General features: G+C 34.2%; 1 long non-coding RNA gene across 6 annotated transcripts; it reads left to right on the plus strand.

Annotated features, from left to right (window-relative positions):
- LOC100794820 (uncharacterized) lies at window positions 1–7,571 on the plus strand. Of its 6 annotated transcripts, none has more exons than XR_005891695.1 (12): window positions 2–367; window positions 592–775; window positions 1,752–1,869; window positions 2,328–2,489; window positions 2,571–2,674; window positions 2,939–3,105; window positions 4,615–4,694; window positions 5,011–5,156; window positions 5,762–5,867; window positions 6,753–6,835; window positions 6,927–7,065; window positions 7,155–7,571. It is a non-coding gene; the product is annotated as an uncharacterized lncRNA (long non-coding RNA). The 6 variants fall into 6 exon arrangements; XR_005891696.1 differs by having other exon boundaries at window positions 5,020–5,156; XR_005891698.1 differs by having other exon boundaries at window positions 1–367; window positions 4,615–5,156; window positions 6,931–7,065.
- The last annotated feature ends 329 nt before the right edge of the window (window positions 7,572–7,900 follow it).

A 7,900-nucleotide genomic window follows, 5' to 3' on the forward strand; every position in this document is an offset into this window, starting at 1 on the left:
TCGAGAGGGATTACTGTTTTAATCTCTAGAACCTCGTTTAGCATTACCTTCTCAGACAACAAGCAAATTTCTGGCACCCTTTTCCCTCCCACGTTTTGCCGCGGTGAAGCGGCAAACTCACGGAAATGTCACGCACTCGCATTAGCATCCACCGCTTCCGCCACCATCATCATCATTTGCACTTACTCGCTCCCAATTCCAATGCCCTCAACAATATCTCACGCGCGCACCACTCTCCTTCCACTTCCACCTTCTTCTTTATTCTTCATCTCCCCCCAAACAAGACTTAGTCGATGGCGAAGAGCACTATCCCACTGGAGACTGGAAAAAGTTCACTGCCAACCTCACAATCAAGTTGCACGGCCAGGTTTCTCCTTCTCTCTTTTAACTTCTCACTCACGTTAATTTCTTGTATCGGCAAATGTTAGTTGTTGTTAGTGAGATGATTCGAACCTACGATCTCTGTCTCCTCTTTTCAACTTCTTTCTCTTCCGTTCAACCACCAAGTCAATCTTATAATTCTCTTATCACTCACGCTGTTGTCACCTGCGTGACTAGTTGTTCACTATCTTGCATATTTCTTCGCTTTAGATATCGGATCAGCTCAAGAGTAGGTTCTCTCCGGGATTATCTCTGCCTCAAATCTGTGATAATTTCTTCAAGGCAGCTTATGATCCTCGAATATCCGGCATCTATCTCCATATTGATGTTTTAAATTGTGGTTGGGCAAAGGTCGAAGAAATTCGAAGGCATATCTTGAATTTCAGAAATTCAGGTGCGTCAAATTACTGCTCTGCTGGAAAAAAAAAAAAAAAAAAGAATGCAGGAACAAGTATTGTTAAAATGTAACTTTTTTTTAAATGTTACTTTCCGTTTTTAAAATCTTGTTTTATATACTAGGGTCTCGTGAACTGGTTACAGAGATGTAATGATTCGCCAATTTATTTATTTTTTTAATCATGTATCCATTAAGAGAAAATTCAAGAAAATTATTTATTTGTTAAATACGATTTTTTTTTTATTTTTTATAAGATATTAAAGTGGCAAGTAGGTAGCGCTGTTGCCTGAATCAGTATGTTTTCTTTTCTCCCAAAGAACACTGATATATGTGGTTTACTGAGGCTGTGAAGCAACTGAAGTTTATATACATTAAGATTCGGCTGGGTAAATAACTTAATTAAGGGCATGTTTGGATAATTTCTTCTGAAAGCACCTCTAGCATGAAAAAATAAGAAGAAAAAAATAAAATGAACTTTTGTATAAGCTAAAATTATTCTATGCATAAGCTAATTTGTAAAAGTTTTCTCATATAACTTCTCTAACATGTTTTTTAACTTATGTTAGCTTATGAAGAAACTCATTTCATTTTTTTCTTCTTATTTTTCTTCACTTAGAAGTGCTTTTGATAAACTTATCCAAGCAGGTCCTAAGTGCTTATTTGATAAGCTCTTATCACATTAGAACTTATGCCATAAATTTGACCTTGAATTTTATTGGACTAAGCTGACAAGATCTTATGTTGATAAATTACACCAAAAAACTTATTGAAATAAGTTAAGAAGAACTTATGATAGTCATAGGCTATTTTTATAAGCTTAATTATACTCACTATAAGCTCTTCCAAGTGCCCCCTAAATTTGATGATTCTCGGTACTAAATATATACAAAGCTATGAATCATCTAATATTCCGATCTATAAGTTCTGATATTTTCTACTTATGAACCGCTTTGATAGTTGATGGTGCTTGTAGGAAAATTTGTTGTGGCTTATGTCCCTTAATGTCGAGAAAAAGAATATTATATTGCTTACCCCTCCAAGTGCTTATTTTTCTTTGTTTGGATTGACTGTTCGAGCCCCATTTCTCAGAGGTAAGCTGATTCTGGTGCACCCTATAAAGTAATAAATAAAATAAAACTTATGGCATGCTAATTGTTCATGCTTTTTATGTTATTGAAAAATTGTTTTCTACCCTCCTGTCCATCTTGTAGATATTGGTAGGGGACTTATTGCTAAATCCTTATAAATTTAGGGCATTTTTAATATAAGGAATTTTTTCCGGTTTTTTTATTTCTTGTTTTTGCTTTTAGTTACAAAAATACCACTTTTTTTCCAAACATTTGTATGAGAAATAGTGGAAGAGAAATAAGCATACAATTTCATATACAAATCTTTATACTAGAAAAAGTGAAAATAAGGCAACATTTTTATAATTAAAAGTGCAAATAGAAAACACTTTCTCAAATCACATAGACCCTTGTTCTTTGATTACTATAGTTAGCCTAAAACTATTTTTTTTTTCATTTGTTAATTCTCTTATGTGTTCTAGAGAATCTTGGAATTGAACCAGAAGTGGAAAGGATTGGCAAATACAAAAGTGTTGGAGATCAGCTTACCCGTAAAACCATGTCTGAAGATCATCATGAGATGTTTACTGCATTGCTTGATAATATCTATACAAATTGGCTGGACAAAGTCTCTTCTGCTAGAGGTGCAATGCAAGTGTATTTAAAGACCTACTCGAATCTTGAATCAATAAATTAACTTCTGGATTTCTGCAAATTTTATACAGGAAAGAAAAGAGAAGATATTGAGAACTTCATAAATAAAGGTGTCTATCAAGTAGAGAGACTTAAAGAAGAGGGTTTCATATCAGACATAATCTATGATGACAAGGTACATGATGTACACTGGTATCAATAACTAGCTTTTGTGGTGTGGTTCTCCTAAGGTTCTATCAATTGGTATCAGAGCATTCCACCATGTCTCAGTTGCTAATGAGCGGCATGGGTGGTGTGCTGCCACTGCAATATATTATTTACTATATGGCTTCTTGTTTTCCAACAGATTTATAATGTGAATAGATACTTTTTTATAAATTAAAATATGCCAAACAACTCACATTAACCATACACTTATATTTTCTTTTCTCAAATGCAGAAAATACTCTGGAGTTAGGAAATCAACTCTTGGACTATCAGGTGGCAAAGAATTAATAGCCATCATCCGAGCTTCAGGGAGTATTCGTCGTATCCAGAGTCCTTTAAGTGCCCGTAGCTCTGGTATAATTGGAGAGAAGCTAATTGGGAAGATACGCAAAGTTAGAGGTACACACAATCTTATAAACTCACCTTCTTTAAATCGGCACATAATTAGTGGAATTTTTTGGGGCTATTTACTTTTAGTGTGGCAGTTTTCATTAGTGTAACATCATAGTTATCTTGATTTGATTAGAATTACATTATTTAACTATTGTCATGACACTATAACAAATTGCAACGCCTTTCAAAAAAAAAAAACTATAAGAAATTGCAACAATAACCTCACCCCACCAAATGAGATCAGTTACATGAAATCACATGACATCATTCAACTTGATCAATAACCAAAATCTCATGGATATTATTTTGAGGGATTTAATAATTTAATGTCTTTTTTGTTTCCCTTATCCATGCAATCTACTCTATTCATCGGTGCCTCCGATGACCTTCTTTGCACATGCCCAAACCATCTTAATTGATTTCCTGTCATTTTTTCCCTTAACATGTGTCATGTAAAAAAAAATTGTATACAATCATTCTGTATATCTTGTTCTTTCGCATGTGCTCATACTTCACTCTTAAGATACTCATTTTTACTACTCCCACTTTTTTCTCTTGTTGTCCTTTTAAAGTTCAATATTTACTACCATAAAGTATAATTGATCCAATCATATAACATAATGATAAAATTTCCCTTTGATCTTGGTAGATACTTTTCGGCCACAAACAATCCCTTTTGTTTTTCTTTTTTCAATCACTTGGCTTGTATCTTGACATCATTAATTTTTCAAACCTTTTTTGTAATTGTGATCTCAGATACTTAAACATAGAAACCTGTGGTATCAGGTATGGCATCTCTAAATTTTATTTCTGTTGGAAATATTTTGTAAAATAAAAATATAGAAATATTGGAACTTACAGAGAAAATGAAGATATTAAAATTGAAGGAATATAGCCATTGAAATTCATAAAATGAGAATATCTATGTATAGGCTCACAACCAATTTGAAATTCCTAAAAAAATCTAATCTGCCATCAGATTTATTTGAAATTTAAATTTACTAACTGAAACCAAACATAAAAGATAAAATCTGCAAAGATAACAAAAACACTATCTAAAACTTATTCTAAATTCAAAATTCAAATAAGGAAATTTCTCATAACTCCAGCACTCCTTGAGATTTGCCATGGAAATGCTAAGCTTTAGCTCCATGAACTTTAAACTTAATATCGGAAGCGCTTTAGTCATCGTCTCAACAAGTTGTCCATCAATTTCTTGGCCTAAATCACTGTCATTCTAGCAATTTAATTTAACTCATTTCTATCCTAATACCTTGTCTAATTTTCAGCATTATTGCACCCTGTAAGGCCTCAAAACACTCATTTTTGTTTCTTACCTTTTACATTGGACACTTCCATTCCATAACATGGATAACGTTGGATTTCATTGTTCATCTATGATGCTGTGTGCCAAACCTGAACCTTTTTGGCAATGTTATTATGCTTTATTCTTTTTGGTTATTATATTTGTGTCATAATTTTGGAGGTCACATTGAGCCTTCTTTTTCTCCTCAGAGTCAAATAAATACAGGGCTGCTATTATCTGAATTGACAGTCCAGGAGGGGATGCTCTTGCTTCTGATTTGCAAGTGCTGGTAAATTCCCCACTGTTCAAAATGCAGTCTGTTAAAATGACATACAAAAAATGGTTGGTTGGATGCATTTAAGAAAGATCTATACCAAAGCAATAATACTTGGTAAAAACTTGTACTGCTTTGATTTTTTCCTTTAGAACTTCTTTGGGATGCTACTTTTAGATTGGAGAGGAGTTATTAGTGCTTTAATGATCTAGTTAAATTTGAAAAACTTATGTGATCTTTGTCATGAAATTATGATGCTAAGTGCAAGTATTTTGTTGAGTTCGCTTGTTTAAGTATAAAGTTTTTTTGTCATGATCTTCTGGATGTGGAGAGAAATCAGGCTTCTGGCTGCCTCAAAACCAGTCATTGCTTCAATGTCTGATGTGGCAGCAAGTGGAGGGTACTACATGGCAATGGGAGCAGGAGTTATTGTTGCAGAAAGTCTTACCTCAACTGGTTCAATTGGAGTGGTCACAGGTGAACCTGGGTGTATGGATGATTAAACTGCTAATATAAATTAAGATTTATTACAAACCGAGATACACAGTATGTTTGACAACTGATATAGATGATCTCTCTGTGTTTCAAACCTAATTGATATTTTGTTCAATATAGGAAACTCTTGGTGGTTTAGATACACAAGATATCACTAGATAACCTTACTGATTGTTCTGATTTGTAGCTATTTTTCCCTTTACTGAAATTTCTCCAAATCTACTTAACTTAACTGGTCTTGAAAATTAACTTAAATAAAAGAAGAGTAGATATGCATGAATTTACATATTTCTGGTTTCTGTTAACTTTCCATGACCAGGATATAATATAGCATAGTATAAGTTGTGTCAATATAATTTATAGCATTTTATGATGAAGAAAAATATAGCAGTTTGAAATTTAAATGGTAATTAAATGCAACCAAAGGAAATTATGGCTGAAAAGAAAGTATTCATTTGAGCTCTGAGATAATGAGGGAAGACATTGTAATTTCATAAACAATCAGCTCCCCAGATATTGTCCTTGCCTCCTTGGGTTTTGTAATCTTTTAGTTTGATGGTATAGCACTATAACATATATTTTTGTAGGAAAATTTAACCTTGGGAAACTTTCTGAGAAGATTGGCTTCAACAAAGAAATCATATCAAAGGGTAGATATGCTGAGCTCCATGCAGCTGAACAGCGTTCTTTAAGGTAATGGAATTTGTTAACGTTCAGTTATAAAGTTCTAGTGGAGCTGGAGAGAATATTAACCAGTGCACCGTACCATCTGATATCTAACTGTGAGGCACTGTCTGTTTGCGAATGGAAAACACAAAGTATCTGTCTGAATAATCTCCAGTTCAGTTCTAATAAGCTGATTATGAAATTCCATTTTTGCGGCAGTATTTGAATCCAGCTAAAATCCTTTTCATTTAGACCAGTTTTGGATTTCAATATATATTTCTCATTCTTTGAATTCAGTTATTAGGGAAGTTCCTTAATCAATTAGAGAGTTTGATGGACAATGGATAAAACCTGGCTCAGATTCCACATCTATCAGTTGATACTGGTATCAATTATAGTTTTCCCTTTTCATAATCCCTGAAAAGAGCATCAAGGTATCCCTAAAAGCATGAGCAGAACCAGAGCAATGACTTACGGGTGCAGATAGTCTAAATTTATGATACAAAACATGTAGAGATGCTTTTCAATGACTTGCAGTTGCCCACGTTGTCATCAGTGCAGTTTTGTGCCCGTCTTAAAGTTTTTTAATCTTGGCAAGCGGATTATGGCAAAAGAAGAGAAATGCATGGAACATTCTTGTTGCCTTTATCCTCTACGTTCTGTTATGTGAGAAATAGAGGGGAAATAGAGAGGCACTAAAGATCACCCTAAGCAGGCCCAGGGCTTGCTTGCAGTGTAGGAATATAATTTTTCTAATGCTGGTGATGATTTTAATCTAAGAGTTATTTTTATATAGCCTGTTTGTCTTTAATGTCTTCCTTTTGCTGTCATTTATGCACTAATCTTTTACTTTTGATTGATTTGAGGGTTCGTACTCATAATCATCCTCTCTCTCTCTCTGCTACTGACTAGATGAAGCAGAGCTATTTTCCAAGTCTGCGCAGCATGCTTATAAACAATTTCAAGATAAGGCAGCTTTGTCCAAATCTATGACTGTATGTTTTAAATTCAATAATCTATTTTTCATGCCTTCTGTTCAACCTCTTTGTAAATCCAAGTTACAGACAGTTGCTGTTCTGTTGCAAGGTAGACAAGATGGAAGAGGTTGCACAAGGAAGGGTTAGGACTCGTAAGGACACAGCTTCTCACGGTTTGGTTGATGCTATTGGTGGCCTTTCTCGAGCTGTTGCCATAGCAAAATTGAAGGCCAATATACCGCAGACAGGTCGGTTTGATAATACCTTTATTTTAAGATTGTGTATGCTTATATACCTGAAGACAATTATTTTGGTAATCATGCTTGAGCTATGCCAGGTTAATGTTGTGGAGCTCTCGAGACCAAGCCCTTCTCTGCCCGAGATTTTAAGTGGTCTTGGTAATTCTCTCACTGGAGTAGACAGAACTTTAAATGAATTACTACAGGACTTGACGTTTTCCCATGGAGTCCAAGCACGAATGGAATCATGTTTGAGAAATTGGAAGGATATCCATATGCCAACCCCATTTTGGCATTGGTAAAAGATTATCTTAGTTTCCTGTAGTTATTTATAAACTTTTCCTTCTATTTGTGTTTTTCATTGTATAATGATGCATGCAATCCGCTGAAAACACATACCCATGTGTGAATATCTCATTCCACTTCCTCCCGCACAATGGGAACTATGTTGTGTGTATAATTTTGGAGAAAATTTAATTCCAAAAAACAAATAAAGATATGTTGATTTACTCGAATTAAATTTTGCGAAGATGTTTTCAGATGCTAAAGTTGTTGAAACTTTAGGTTTGTATTTGGAAAAGAAAAGAGAGAAATGACTGAAAATAAATTGTGGTAATTGTGATAAATAATTCCTTAACCTAGTAGTAAGTTCGCAAGCATAAGAACTTTTTTTTTATACAGATGAAAATAAAAACAATAAGGAACTATCTATTCATGGTGAAGAAAACACCAAGAGCATCTGCCATAAGAGATGTAGATAAGTTGGACGGCGCATTCCCCAAAATCACCAAATGAGAATCTTCAGATGCACCTGTCTTTGCAAGGGAGTTAGCACAGCTATTAG

The sequence above is a fragment of the Glycine max genome, chromosome 5 (genome assembly GCF_000004515.6).
Source record: "Glycine max cultivar Williams 82 chromosome 5, Glycine_max_v4.0, whole genome shotgun sequence".
NCBI classification, from domain to species: Eukaryota; Viridiplantae; Streptophyta; class Magnoliopsida; order Fabales; family Fabaceae; genus Glycine; species Glycine max.